Raw genomic sequence first — 15,319 nt, 5'->3', positions numbered from 1 at the left:
TCTCTCTTCTGCTCTGACCTACGACTGATTTTCAAATGAACTCTTCTTAGAGTCTGAGTCAGAGTCACTTTACAACTGGCAGCTTACCGCCAATCAGTTCGTCTTGGTGATAAGCCCCTTGAGACTCTCAACCCGTAATTTTATTTTCCAAATGGACATTTGCGGTTATGATCCTTATGTAAAATCCTCTTTCACGAGAGGATTGGTCTGTTGTTTACAATTGCTGCTGGTCCTCGCCAGCATAGTCATTCTCAGGTCCGAGTCCCGCAGGACTCATACCATATTTTACTGTCTCAGATTCGAGACTCCCATAACCTGAAAGGCCAGGTGCACGTAATTATATCCCCCAGGAACAGGGTGGCCCAGTTTTACCCCTAGGCGGCCTCCTGCGTCTCGCAGGGCTACGGTGGAGGTATTCGACCCGCCTCCACACGGGCACATTCTGAACTGTTCTGCTCTGAGTTTCCTGGTGTATAGCGAGTCAGTGTTGCACACCTCTATCCACGGAAACGTGTTCCGTTACGAGTTGGTTTCCATGAATTCACCTCCATGGAAATGTGTTTGTCAACTCGTTCCCTAGCAATGGGTCTGCAGCTCACAATGTTATGGAAGGTGCAGTCATGTAAGTTCTGACCAGCGTTGCGGAGAAAAATATTTTTTTTTAATTCACTTAGTGGGGGGTGGAGTCCAACTGGGTCCATTCGGCAAGACGGCCACTGATTGGCCTATTGTAGCCTGCCCCTGGTGATTATGATGATGGAGAATTTGATGGAATGAAGATTGGCAGGGGACACCGAAGTACTCAGAGAAAACCTGCCCCAGCGCCACTTTGTCCATCACAAATCCCACTTGACTAGACCAGGGATCGAACCCGGACCGCCTCGGTGGGAAGCCAGCGACTAACCGCTTGAGCTATGGCGCGGCCATACGTTGCGGAGAAAGACACTGCCTTCATGTTCTACCATGTCCCAGAGTGTTATTACCTACCTATCAGACTTCACGGCTTCGTATCCAAGAAGAACGCAATTACTTCTTGCCTGGAAGAGGACGCTGGTATCTAGTACACCACTAGACTTCACGGCGTCGTATCCAGGATGTAAGGTAAAGTTGGCCCTGTGCTCAAGTAATTAAGCACTATACCATAAAGGCGCATGGGGAATGGATCCTCGGCACTAATTGGAGGTGAGTGGTCACCTTCACGCCCCGGCCGCTTTATTCCCCGGGGAAAGAACCCCCGATACTCATTCGAGAGGAGTTTGGGTGGACTCCAGAGCCGGTCTCGACGATTTGGAGAAGAGAAAAATGTTGGCAGTATCGGGACTCGAACTCCGACCCCTCGGTCGTCCAGCCCGTAGCCAGTCGATATACTGAATACCCTAATATATTCTAATTTTTCTGTTGTTAGACAGCAGACGAGAAGACAAAAGGTTCTGGACTGAATGGTAGCAAGCATTACCCGAGTTCAATATTCTCTTAATTTCCTCCTGAATCAGGTTTCGATCTGTTATCGTTGTTCCCAAATATCTGAACTGTGCCACATTTTCAGAACATCTGTTTCCTATCTTCATGTCATGATTTTGCCCTGCATTTTGGTGACGAGACAGCAACATGTACTTAGTTTTCTCTGCGTTTACTTCTAGACCAACCTCCTTACTTGCGTCAATTAAAGTTTGTGCGTTTATCTTTATGATCAAGTCAAGGAGGATGAGGTGGGCAGGTCGTGTAGCACGAATTGGGGAGACGAGGAATGCGTATAGGATATTGGTGGAAAAGCCAGAAGGAAAGAGATCACAGGGAAAACGAAGGCTTAGGTGGGTGGACAATAATAGAATGGATGTTAGAGAGATAGGATGGGATGGTATGGATTGGATAGATCTGGCTCAGGATAGGGACCAGTGGAGGGCTCTTATGAACACGGTGATGAACCTTCGGGTTCCATAAAATGCTGGGAAATTCTTGAGTAGCTGCAGAATTGCTGGCTCCTCCAGAAGGGCTCAGCTCCATGAGTAAGTAAGTGTTTTTCTTTATGATATCTATACTATCACCCAGTAGATTCACTGCTTTCCGGGAACTGGATGAACTGTGTTGGGTTCCTTGGTGCAGCTCATTCAATTAGCTATACGGGAGAGCTCAATCTCACACAGCTTTTGGCTGGCCACGTAGTGGATACATTTTTATTTCCTTTTGTAGTGTTTCAAACCCTGTTCAATGTTACTATTATTATTATTATTTATTTAAACTGAAAATGGGTTTCTTTACACGGTGGCAGTGGTGCTACAAAAGACACATCACACAAAACTACGCAAATAATAAAGGACACACTACACACAATGATTATAACTGAAATACAATTTCAATTTCAATTAAATGAATTAATATTGATAATAAAGCAGCTTGCTGATTAAGCGACAGGATTGTATAATTATTAGATTTTTCATTTTTTGCGATGTGTTGAAGTCTTTCATTATCCAGAAACATCACAGTGACATTATAACAATTCTTAGAGGATTTTTGACGTGGTTGTAGCGTATGGTACTCATTCCATCGTACGTTCTGCATTCAGATAAGTACTCACATGCAGAAGCTTGTTAAATTTTGATGAGATGTACTTGTTATGGAACTCTATGGAATATCCTAGAATGTTAATTTGAGAAGATTTAAAGGACCGGAACCATTCAGGATTAAATCGAAATCAAGTAACTCACAACCCTTCATCTTTCGTCTGTGTTTCTGTATTGAATTATGACTAGGGATGTTAGATGTAATATTCTGATGCTATGAGCTAACATTTAGTATTACTAAAAATTAACTTATTATGATATTCCTTTGTAAAATGGTAATGTTGAAGAATTTGATTGTGTATAAATTATAAACCAAAAAATATTCGGCATCGCTTCGACAAGAAAAAGTGAATAACACGGAACAACCTATACAACACTTTACAAGACGCTATCCGAAGGATTCCTTACTACAAGAAGAGACGACAATAGAAAACTTTATAACATACGCGCTCTTCCACTGGGTTTAGATTATACTTAGCTACACATAAAGTAACTAAACTGCCGTTGTAGCGTGGGATACGCAATATAGGTATGATCTTCTCTGTAAAGCCTGTACTTACAGAGGACTTGTGTTTAGTACAAAGGAAGAACTTTGAGTAACACGCTATATGTGCGAAATGTACACTTGACGGAAGGCAAGACATATTCATAAGAGACAAACTCATACTCTTGTAAGAGAGAATATTAAATAAGGATTGTGACTGCATAGGTTCAGTTGAAAAAATATCTGGTCGTCGTCCTCAAGGGGTTTGGCGCGAAGACGAACTGATTAACGATTAACCGCGAGTCCTAAAGTAACTCTGACTTTGAATTTTGAACCGTGTCTCGTGTAATCCTTAATCTTATATAGGAATGACTTTACAGACTTTAGAATCGTTTCAATATAAAATCTCGTCTCGCATACCCGCACCTTTTACTCGCACAAGAACTGCGAACATCTCGCGATGCCCAAGTGAAGTAACACTCGAGGCCAAAGGCGCTCCGTTCATGTAATGCACTTTTTCCACAGAAGATGTCAGGAGATACTAAGAGGAGAGCGGTTCAGTATTACGAAATTCTAGTAGTTTAATATTTATCGGTTAATTCTTTCAGCATAACAGCCGTTACAAAGACGAAGCAGTTAATGCCATGTATGGGTATAATGACTGTGCATTCTTACGAAACAAAAACGTACTTTTCGATGAAAATTAATTTTGTTAAGTGTTAAAGCAGACAGTTCATATTCTGAGCATTGTCATAAAGTCTATATCCCTGTAGTTTACAATGAGTTGAAGGGTGACATAACAGGTTACAGAGCAGACAACTTCGGGCTGTATTGATATTTTTGATTGGAAGAATTTCAATTTTTTGTGAAGTGAAAATCACTTGTGTATGTCAATTTTCAGCTTAACTTGGCATTCAAACATTGATGAATTCAATAATTTTCTGTATATATTTTTTAATATAACTCTAAATTAGATAATGCTGTATATTGAAACTTAGTTACTGGTTTAGATTAAAGAGATAAGGAATTAAATCCCTTATACGAATACTTGATCTCTTGAAGAAAATCGTGTTAATTTTCTTACTTGCACAAAACTCGTTAAAATGTACTGTGACTGCCAGACCTCCTTGAGACACTGCTTTTAGATGTAAATGTAACAGATGCTCGTAATTCTGCACGACTGTACTGTGGGAGCCAACGAGGAAATCAGAGATTTCTGAGCGAAATGCCTCTTATGTATATTATAGCACGAATTAGGTCAATTAAAAAAATCAATAATCTCATCGCGAGTCGAACCGGCGACCTACCTTATCCTGAAAAATAGAAGGAATCTTATGAGGTCATGAGGTCATCTTGCTGTCTGTGTTCCTGCATGTATATCCTCCTTTTTGTTACTAGATAACGCCCCCTGTAAACACGTTCCCGCGGCAACGAATACACATGTTCGAGGCTTCTTTTTCAATGCGGTCTGTGTGATATCGAAGGAAAGTAGGCGTTCAGTTCTTTCCAGAACTTCTTGCTGAATTATATTTTCAATTTGCTGCAGAGAAGTGGGTGGAAGGATGTGTGTGTATGTGCGTGCGTGTGATGATGGGATTAGATGCTGAAGATAAGAATATAAGTTCTCTGCACCATGCTTATGATCAGGCGAATATGATATCAATATAACACAAAAAAATGTTCTGAAGGGGTAAACCAAGTTAGTATTATTGGCCGCGCCATAGCTCAAGCGGTTAGACGTTGGCTTCCAACCGCGACGGCCCGGGTTCGATCCTGGGTCTGGTTAAGTAGGATTTGTGGTGGACAAAGCGGCGCTGGGGCAGGTTTTCTCTGAGTACTTCGGTTCCCCCTGCCAATCTTCATTCCACCAATTGCTCCACAATCACCCTCACCTATCATCTGGGGCTGGTACAATAGGCCAGAAGTGGCCGCAGTACAAGGGACTTAGTCCCACCCCACTAGCAATAGAAAAAAAATAGTATTAGTACTAATTTAACAGGTAGACGATCTAGAATGAGTGAATGTATGAGGGGTGGGCCTTCTCCGCCCTTACACCGCGACCTACAGTGGTCTATTGTGCTTAGAAGATCTAGAAACTAAATGACAAAAATAAATATATATTTATAGTATATTTAGGGGCTGTCTTCCATAAGACGAGGTACATACTATAGAACTGTACTTACTTACTCATGGAGCTGAACCCTTCTGGAGGAGCCGCCAATTCTGCATCTACTCAAGAATTTCCCAGTATTTTATGGAACCCGAAGGTTCATTACCGTGTTCACAAGAGCCGTCCACGGGTCCCTATCCTGAGCCAGATCTACCCAATCCATACCATCCCATCCTATCCTAACTATAGAACTGTAGAAGTAAAAAAAATAAAGTTTTCCCTGTATTAAGCACTATTCCATGAATGCATATAGAGGATTGGAACTGTGTGGAATAAAATAGGGTGGGGAAGAGCTGCTATCAGAAAGCTTAATTCAGTTTTATGGGATAAACGTACAAGTTCCTATATTACAGAGCCCGCAACAGTGTGTGAAGCAGAAACGGAGACGATAAACAGAGATAGAAAGGTAAAACAAAAGCTAAAGCTATCCCTGTAACAGGCCGTAGAGGCCCATAGGGTTGTGAGACATCGAGGCTCCCACATTTTCTCGAAAATCGGCTCTCAAATGGCGATGGCTGGGCGCCCTTTACACCCAGAAAGATTCCTGTTACTCATTTCTGTTAAATGCTGGGTCGAACGCGGGGCTATAATGCGGATGGAAGGATTAGGTCAACTATAATAATCTCATCGGGAATAGAACCCGCGACCTTCCCGCTTGTAGCACAGTGCCTCGCCCTACTACGCTGCCGCATGCCCCGGATAAACGGAGATATACGCAGGAATTTGTTATTAACAGAATTTGTGATTTGGAAGAAATTCATGAGGAAGATAGTTCTGACTGTGACAATGAAAGAAGTTCAGGTACAATAAATAAAATCGGAGAGACAACAGACGACTGACACGGCATATGCATGCTGAGCGAATAGATCGAGCGGATTGGCTTAGCGGTAAGTGCGACAGTCTGCACAAGGGGTTCAGAAAATAAACAAGAGAGACAATATCGTGTTGTCTGCTTTATTTTGCTGTTAATGACTTCGCTACATGTTTCGACACTTGCCTGGTTCATCCTCAGGCGTACATGTATACCTGATGTCAGTTTCTGAGTTGCGTAATTTATTCGGCAATGATTACACTCCTATTCTGGTAGTCTTCCCTTCGAATCTCGGTGAGGACAGAAGTTATTCGTAGATCATCTCATCTTTTTAGAAAATGCCGCGTAGTACTTCCGTTACTCATAGTAAGAGGGTGGCCCAGTTATACCCCGGGCACTGGGTTCCCTTTTCGTCGCCTCCTACGACTCCCAGGGCTACGGTGGAGGTATTCGAACCCGCCTCCACGCCCTCACTCATTCATCAGACATCGTACTATTCGGAGTTACGTAACTTAGGGCAGCACCATAGCTCAAGCGGTTAGTCGCTGGCTTCCCGATCCCGGGTCTGGTCAAGTGGGATTTGTGGGGAACAAAGTGGCGCTGGGGCAGGTTTTCTCCGAGTACTTCGGTCTCCCCTGCCAATCTTCATTCCACCAATTGCTCCACAATCACCCTCACCTGTCATCTGGGGCTGGTACATTAGGCCAGAAGTGGCCGCAGTACAAGGGACTTAGTCCCACTCCACTAACAATAAAAAAAATACATAGTTTAGACCCCGACAGCTTCGGAAAATAGTTGAGTAACCCAATCCACGCCGAACGGAAGCGTGTCCAGGCACTGGAGTGGAGTGTGGAGTCCAGCGGGCTGTAACGCACGTACTAAGGGGAAGGGTCTGGAATGGAGACGTAACAAGACTGAAGTAGGGAGAAGGGTGAGGCCTGTCTGAGGAAAATGTAGACAATCGTAAGAGTTGGAAACTTGGCACTAGGAAACCTTACAGGGAAATAAAATTCTGAAAAGAAGATTTAGACGAAATTCGTGTTTCAGTGTTTGAAGTAATCGGTTTTTATTGCTGAATATCGAGGCTAATGGGCACTGCTCAGTACCTGCATTAACATCCATGCACAAAAGTGACATACTAAACGACTGTCTTCAAATTTCTTCTTGAAATTTTCTTTATCTCTTTTGTGAGGGTTACTGCATGGCAAGCAGATAGCATTTCTCGAACGCAAGGGCACCAGTGACACTCCTCGGTATCCTGCCCCATGTTAACACTACCGACCCTCACCAATAATTCACGATTCCAACGAAACTGGTCTCGCCTACTTGTCTCAAACATAGAATTGAATAATTATGATAATGAAGGCCATCTTCAATATGTACAGTGTAACAATAATTTAGACCCTTTCTTGTTGTAGACTTTCCTCGGAATTGATTTATATTTCACCGTGAAAGCGTGTCGAAACATAAATATTTATAGTAGGTTTATTTTGTGTAGAGAAAGCTGCAACATCCACTTCAATATATACTTATATTGATTTCGTAATGCTTACACCTTCATGTTCGCCTACGCAAAGAGCTATTATTTATTTCTCGCATTTGCAACAACCTTTAATCCTATGAAACAGAGCGGTTATATTTTCCGGTTGATTTATCACTGAAACACTATATTTCCCCTACACATATAGGGAAACATATACAACATCTACATGTTGTTTTCTTGTGTGCTTTATTTCACGTGAATGTTCAGTGTCTAAGGGTACGATATTTGGTATATAATGAATTGGAAAGAATATGAAAGGAAACGGTCAAAGCCTAAACGAGGAATTATTGCGGTTTTTTTTNTTCTCAGTCTCTCCAGTCCCACAATAATTACAAAGTGGATAATTTTCAGTCCAGTGTGACATACAAGTTTACAACACTTCAGTCTTTATTCACTGAAGTGTTGTAAACTTGTATGTCACACTGGACTGAAAATCATCCACTTTGTAATTATTGTGGGACTGGAGAGACTGAGAACAACCACAATAAGTCCAGTCGAGATATCTTGAATCCCGGTCAATATTTGAACCGAATACCTCTTGAATGTAAGTCTAGGCAGCTACCTCTACACCATCTGTCTCGATACTTACGTGTTTCGTGTGATTCTTATAATAAAAAGCGAGAATTCGCTTGTAGATTATTTATTAATTATTATAAATTATTTAGATGAATGTCAGGTTGCAAACGGTGTTCGATCCCTTGGGCATTCTGTAGGAGAACGTGTTACGTCAAGGTGAAATGGCAGTACCTGGGGGAATCTCCGCCAGGTAGCGTCATGTACGGTAGAAATTCTTTTAATCATGGCCACTGGCGGTCCCTTACGGCCGTATGACACACTACAGCAAAACTGTACAGTCACGTTTTTCCCTGTCATTTAAGAACGAATTAAAACAGAAACATATATAATTTTCTTCAAGCAAACAGCTTAACGGTTACTTATAACGAACTGTATTGTCAGATCAGATCAGCTCAGCCGTAACGCAACATGAAGTCCGGAGATCCTTCTCCAGAATCCTAACCTGAGACCGACCTGTTCCATTCGCGTGCTTTGTGGATTTTCTTAATCTCTCCAATTGTTTGCACGTACCATCAATTTTCCGTTCGTACATCATAAGTTTTGTTGCCCATTCCTATATAAAATTTGCGGTTGATTAATCTTCATAAAATAAATACAACAAGGATATTAGGCATTAGTAGTTGCTACTGACGGAAAATAAACGAATCATGAATTCCCGGAACAACTGAATTTTGGTCAAAAGTGTACATAATTATAAGTTTATATATATATAGGAATAGCTCAGTTGGTAAAGCGACGGGATACGGGCTGGGCGAGCGAGGTTCGATTCCCGGTAAGGGCAAGAGATTTTTCTCAACTTCACAGCGTCTAGACCGGTTCTGGGCCCCAACCAGCTTCCTACCCAATGGACACCTGGGGCTCTTCCCTCGGGGCCAAAGTGTCCGAATTCTGAATGTGACCACTCACCTCCATTTAGTGGCGAGGTAAAAATTGGTGGAGTTATAACTTCACTCCTCCATTTCGTCTTCATGGCCTGGTGCTTAATTTATTAATCAGAGGGACACATTTTCTTTATATACATGGCTGTATATATATATATATATATATATATGTATGACATAAAGTAGAAAAATATATAACTACCTGATTTTATGTTAAAAATCTTGGCGTTTTGCCAAGAGAATGTATTTGCGTTTTGTGTGTGTTTAATACAAATGCCGACCACTGTGACCGCGCGGTCTGAGACATGAACTGTTTTCACTCGCTCGAAAGCTGGGATCTTGGTTTCGAATCCCACTCAAGGCATGGGTGTCTGTGTGCGTTTAATCTGTGTTTGTGTTGTCCTGTGTAGGCAGCGACCTTGCCTCGGAGTCACCCCCGTACAAGGAGTCCTACCGACTGCGTATATGTTAAAGAAATTGAAAAAGATACAAAAGCCCAAGAAATGGCTGTAGGGTCATAGATAGATAGATGATAGATAGATTATTACAAATAGCCGCGCCGTAGCTCGAGCGGTTAGTCGCTAGCTTCCCATCGCTGCGGCCCGGGTTCGATCCCGGGTCTGGTCAAGTTGGATTTGTGGTGGACAAAGTAGCGCTGGGGCGGGGTTTTCCCGAGTACTTCGGTTTCTCCTGCCAATCTTCATTCCACCAAATTCTCCATCATCATAATCACCCGGGGCAGGCTACAATAGGCCAATCAGTGGCCGCCGTGCCGAGTGGACCCAGTTAGATTCCACCCCCCACTAAGCGAAAAAATGGATTATTACAGAAACCAAACATTATTTCTCTAAACTTCATTAACCAGATGGTCCTTGTAATGGAGACGTAGCGGTGTTTCTAGGAGGTATGAAAATATTATTAAAAATCATATACTTTAGGGTTGAAATGGATGAAGCTTTATTTACGGTTCAAATGACGGAAATTTATTTAGGCTTCTGAAGGTAAGGTTAATAGAGATATTAGAAGGGAAACAGGAGACAGACTCCAAAATTGTATCCTGAAAGCGAGCTTAGTGATATCTCCCAAGTAAAGCAATCATAATCCCATCTCCGACAAACACGAAACATCTCGAACACCGCTGAAGGATTCATCTTGCAAGGCTGAGCGCTCTAACTTAGAACATAATATATTATGACCTCTAACACAACACTCATAATTCACTGAAGTAATCAGTAGAAGCCTGTATACGTACATTTCCAAGAGGCTTTATATCAGAGGGCATTGCAGAGAACGCAGTCTGGTGGCAGCAACAAGGCTAATCCACTGGCTGTAGCAGATCGAGAGATCGAAAGAGATCAGTTGGCTGCAGCAGATCGAGAGATCGAAAGAGATCCGTTCCCTGCAGCAGATCGAGAGATCGAATGAGGCGCTGACGACTACTAACACAATGGATGAAGGTCGAGACGCATTTCTATGGACAGCGTGCTGTTAATTTCATATGTAAGTCTGTGTCACATGATGTCTGACTGATGCATTGTGAAACGTCGCTAAACTCCTACAGACTACACGTCTCCACATACCGGAAGATAGAACCTCTGTGAAAACATTAAATTTCACAACGTATTGTGATGCTTCTGGCACGTAACTCAAGCTCTGAATAAAGCAATGGTGCACATATTAGGCTAGCCTTACAAGGTTTCTATACTTCGCTTTCTGCCGGACTGTTGCAGAATGTATCCGGGATATACTGCGACTGGTTATCTCGGGACATGTTTCCTTGATGTGTCTCTGTATTCAAGCAAATACTGAGATTGTTCCCATGCTGCTACTGCATCAATGACTTCCGTCGATTTGAATTTACTAAAGATTAAACCATCTTTCGTTTAAGGCTACCAATTTCACTACCCTAGCCCCATAATTATACAATCCACCACTCAATCCGAAAATCAAACTTCACCTGTCCTTGTCTCCAGCCATTCCAAGGTCTTGATTTGCATTCTGTCCTGATCATGAGGACTAATGGGTAGAGCGTGGGAACCGTCTAACAAACAGACATAATTTCTTCTCCCGAATTAAAGGACTGCCTTCTTTATTTTCACTAATTTTCTTCACCACTTATCCATATTAGGAGCAGGGATAGCGCAGTCGGTACAGCGACTGGCTACGGGCTGCATGAAGAAGGGGAAGGAGTTTGAGTCCAGGCAGGGTCAAGAATTTTCTCTTCTCCACGTTGTCCAGACCGGTCCACTCAACCTCGCGTCCAATGGATACTGGTGGCTCTTTGCAGGAGGAAAAGTGGTCGGAACTTGAACCTGAACACTGACCTCCACCTAGCGCCTAGGTCAAGAAAATATGGATCTCTACATCCACTCCCCCATACGCCTTCATACGCCTTCATAGCGTAATGCTTAATTAGTTTAGCACGGGAACAAATTTAACTTTACTTTCGACCGCCTCTTTGGTCTAGTGGTCAGCGTTCTTGGTGACAGATCCAGAGGCCCGGGTTCGATTCCCGGCACTGACCTCCACCTAGTGCCGAGGTCAAGAAAATATGGATCTCTCCATCCACTCCCCTATACGCCTCCATACGTCTTCATAGCATAGTGCTTAATTAGTTTAGCACGGGAACAAATTTAACTTTACCTTATATAAACTTTCGACCGCCTCTGTGGTCTAGTGGTCAGCTTTCTTGGCTACAGAACCAGAAGCCCGGGTTCGATTCCCGGCGCTACCAGAATTTTTCGGAGAAGTAGTGGGTCTAGAACACGGTCCACTCAGCCTCGTGATGATAATTGAGGAGCTATTTCAAGGGAATAGCGGCTCCGATCCAGAAAACCGAAATTAACGGCCGTGGGAATTCGTTGTGCTGACCACGCGACACCATCTATCCGCAAAAGTTGGCACTAAGCTTCGCCGACAAGCGGCGGTCGCTCGGTCGGTATAGTTCGCTTGCGGACTGAAATCACGGAGTTTTTTTTGTTTATATAAACTTTCCATCTTAAAGTGATTAGAACTGCTATTTTATTTAGATTCAGTCGGTATAGCGAGGGGCTACGGGTTGGACTGTCCAGCTTCGAGTCCTGGGAGAGTCAAGAGATGTTTTTTCTCCTCCACAGCGCCCAGACCGGGTTTTCGGCCGATTCGACTTCCTAACCAATGGGTGCTGGGGCGATTAACTGGGGTAAAAGTGATCGCGGCGTGAAACTGACCACCCACCTCTATCTATTGCATAGGTCAAGAACAGTGGAGCTCTACTTCCACTCCCCCATACGTCTCAATGGCGTGGTGCCTACTTAATTGATTAGAAACGAGTACAAATTTATCTCTATTATTCTAGCATTCTAAATAAATCTGAACGAATTGAACGACTTAAATCCATGTGGATCTATATCCTGAAATTTTTGGGCGTTTAATCTTCTGTTGAGGTTATGTTGTATCGAATGAATTGTGCTCTCATATGTAGGCCTACGCTAGACCTCGGCTTGGGAAGGGTGGAACTGGTAGCAGCGTATCCAAGGTTACTATCCCGGAAATTGTTTGAAAGGGACGAGCAAAGAAAAACGAATAGGAAATCGATCTTGAGAAACTACAAGAATCACTGAGGTCCGACAAGATACAGCTCAGCAAACAGTTACGTCCGCTCAAACAAAGGCTCTTTGATAGATGAAGTTTCAGATGTTGGGTAGGTGGAATTTACGTACATGAACCTGTTAATTCTAAATAAGACTTAGCCATAAAAACAGGAATTTGAAATTTCTTGGTCGTTTGGGCCCATCTAACTTCCTCGTTCTGTTACTTCCCGTATATCACAAAATTGTAAATAAGGCAAAAAGGTAAAGTTATCTCTGTAACACGCCGTGGAGACACATAGCGTTGTGAGACGTCGAGGCTCCCACATTTCCTCTGGACAATCGGCTCACAGATGACGAGGAGGTTGTCAGCCTTACGCTCCGGCCGCCTTTAACCCCAGGAAGACTCGTAGTACTCATTTCTGTTAGAGGCTGAGTTGACCCCAGGGCCACAGTGCGGCTGGAAGGATTAGGTGAATTCAGAAATCCAATGACCCCAATGGGAATCAAACCCCTTGACCTTCCGGCTTGTAGCATAGTGCCTCAACCGACTATGCCACCCCGTACCCCAAATTTTAAATATGATTACTTGAAATTTGAAAAGTTTATATTCCTTCCAGCCGCACTGTGGCCCTGGGTTCGATTCAGCCTCTAACAGAAATGAGTACCAGGAATATTCTTGGGGGTAAAGGGCGGCCGGCGCTTAAGTCTGACAACCTTGCCGCCATCTATGAGCCGATTGTCTAGAAAATGTGGGAATATCAACATATCACAACCCTATGGGCCTCCACGGCCTGTTACAGGGATACCTTTAATTTTTATATTATTATTATCATAGTTGTACAGTCCTTTGTTGGACATTGGCAGTTTTCAGTTTTCTTGATCCTATAGACAGTGGATAGGACTTGTTGGATGGGAGGTCAGCCCGTCACAAGGCCATTACCTACACAGAGAGCAACGCAAACAAAGAGTAAACGCACACAATACAGACATCCATGCCTTGAGTGGGATTCGAACCCACGATCGCAGATTTCAAGCCAGTGAAGACGGTTCATGCCTTAGACCTCGCGGCCACTGTAATAGGCTAAAATCTTATAATTAGCCATGACTTATTCCATGGAGCGAGATATTCTTCATAAGCTATTGAAAAAATCTCTGCTTTTTATAAATTTAAAAAAGTGATTATTATGTTTCGTCACTCTGCAGTCATGAGATATATTAATTCACTCCGCAACCTGGCGCCCCATTTCTTGGCGATTAATTTAATGATGTTTTTCATAGTCTTCAAAATGGTCGTTCCTGCCTAAAATTTTGCATGGATTTCTTATCTTTCAACATGTGATTAATTCTCCCTCACTTGCATACATCCTAATAATATTTAGAAAAATTAGGAATGTTTCGTTGCATATAGACGGGGTCTTGAACAAATGTTTGTTTAGTTCGTTGAGACTATGATCTGGGAGTAGTTAGTCTGTGTGCGGAAAGGAGCTAAGAAGAGTGGCTTCCAGGATCTATGGATACATCAAGCAGAGTGTGCATGATGGTAAAAGTTTCCCTGTAAATATAAAAAAGTAAAGCTATCCCTGTAACAGGTCATGGAGGCCCATGGGATTGTGAGACGTTGAGGCTCCCACATTTTCCAGACAGTCGGCTCACAAGGTCATCAGCCCTACGCGCCGGCCGCGCTTTACCCCAAGAATATTCCTGGTACTTATTTCTGTTAGAGACTGAGTCGATCCCAGGACATGCTTATCTTTTATTAATATTAATTTATATAATTGTAGTTGTAATTGTATTTGAATTATATTCATTGTGTGTAGTGTGTCCTTATTTTTTCTGCAGATTTGTTTTCTGTGTTTTGTTTGAGTGTGGTGTGTTATTTGGTGTAATATGTGTTATTTGTGTATTGTGGTGTTACTGTGGTAACACTGAAACTGAGTAAAACCCAATTTTCAGTTAAAATAAATAAATAATAATCACAACTATAAAAATAACATAATATGGATCCATGTTAGGGCAAATAATTCAAATTTATATTCCATGAAATTTGCCTGATGATGACCTAAATAAAGGTCGAAACTTGTAGCATATACCTGCTTACAATAAGCGAGTAAGAGACATAACATAATCTATTTTGCCTCACCTTCTTCATTAACATTTTTATGTTGTGCTGACGGTCCAGTTCATGTAACTATTGAATACAGAAGGTAATGCAATCCGTAAAGTTTGTGTTTATGAACATTGGGGTTAGGCCGCGCCATAGCTCAAGCTGTTAGTCGCTGGCTTCTCACCGCGGCGGCCCGAGTTCGATCCCGGGTTTTGTCAAGTGGGATTTGTGGTGGACAAATTGGCGCTGAGTCGGGTTTTCTCCGAGTACTTCTGTTTCCCCCTGCTAATCTTCATTCCACCAAATTCTCCATCATCATAATCACCCGGGGCAGGTACAATAGGCCAAGCAGTGGCCGCCGTGCCGAGTGGACCCAACTGGACTCCACCCCCCACTATGCGAATTAAAAAAAACATTGGCGTTCCATAAGATATAGGGTACTTCTTGAGTGGCTGAGCAAGTGGTGGCTTCTCAAGTTGGATTCGGTTCTGAAGAGTTATTTAGTTAGTTAAGATGACTTTAGTGGACACCGAACTGGAGAGAATGTGATTGGAAGCAGCCCTAACTTAATTAGGGAATCTATCCTGAAATGTGTTTTAGGGGATGCTGAAATTCAT

Source organism: Cryptotermes secundus, unplaced genomic scaffold (assembly GCF_002891405.2).
Source record: "Cryptotermes secundus unplaced genomic scaffold, Csec_1.0 scaffold183, whole genome shotgun sequence".
Classification (NCBI taxonomy): domain Eukaryota; kingdom Metazoa; phylum Arthropoda; class Insecta; order Blattodea; family Kalotermitidae; genus Cryptotermes; species Cryptotermes secundus.
Note: the sequence above shows the minus strand (reverse complement) of the source record.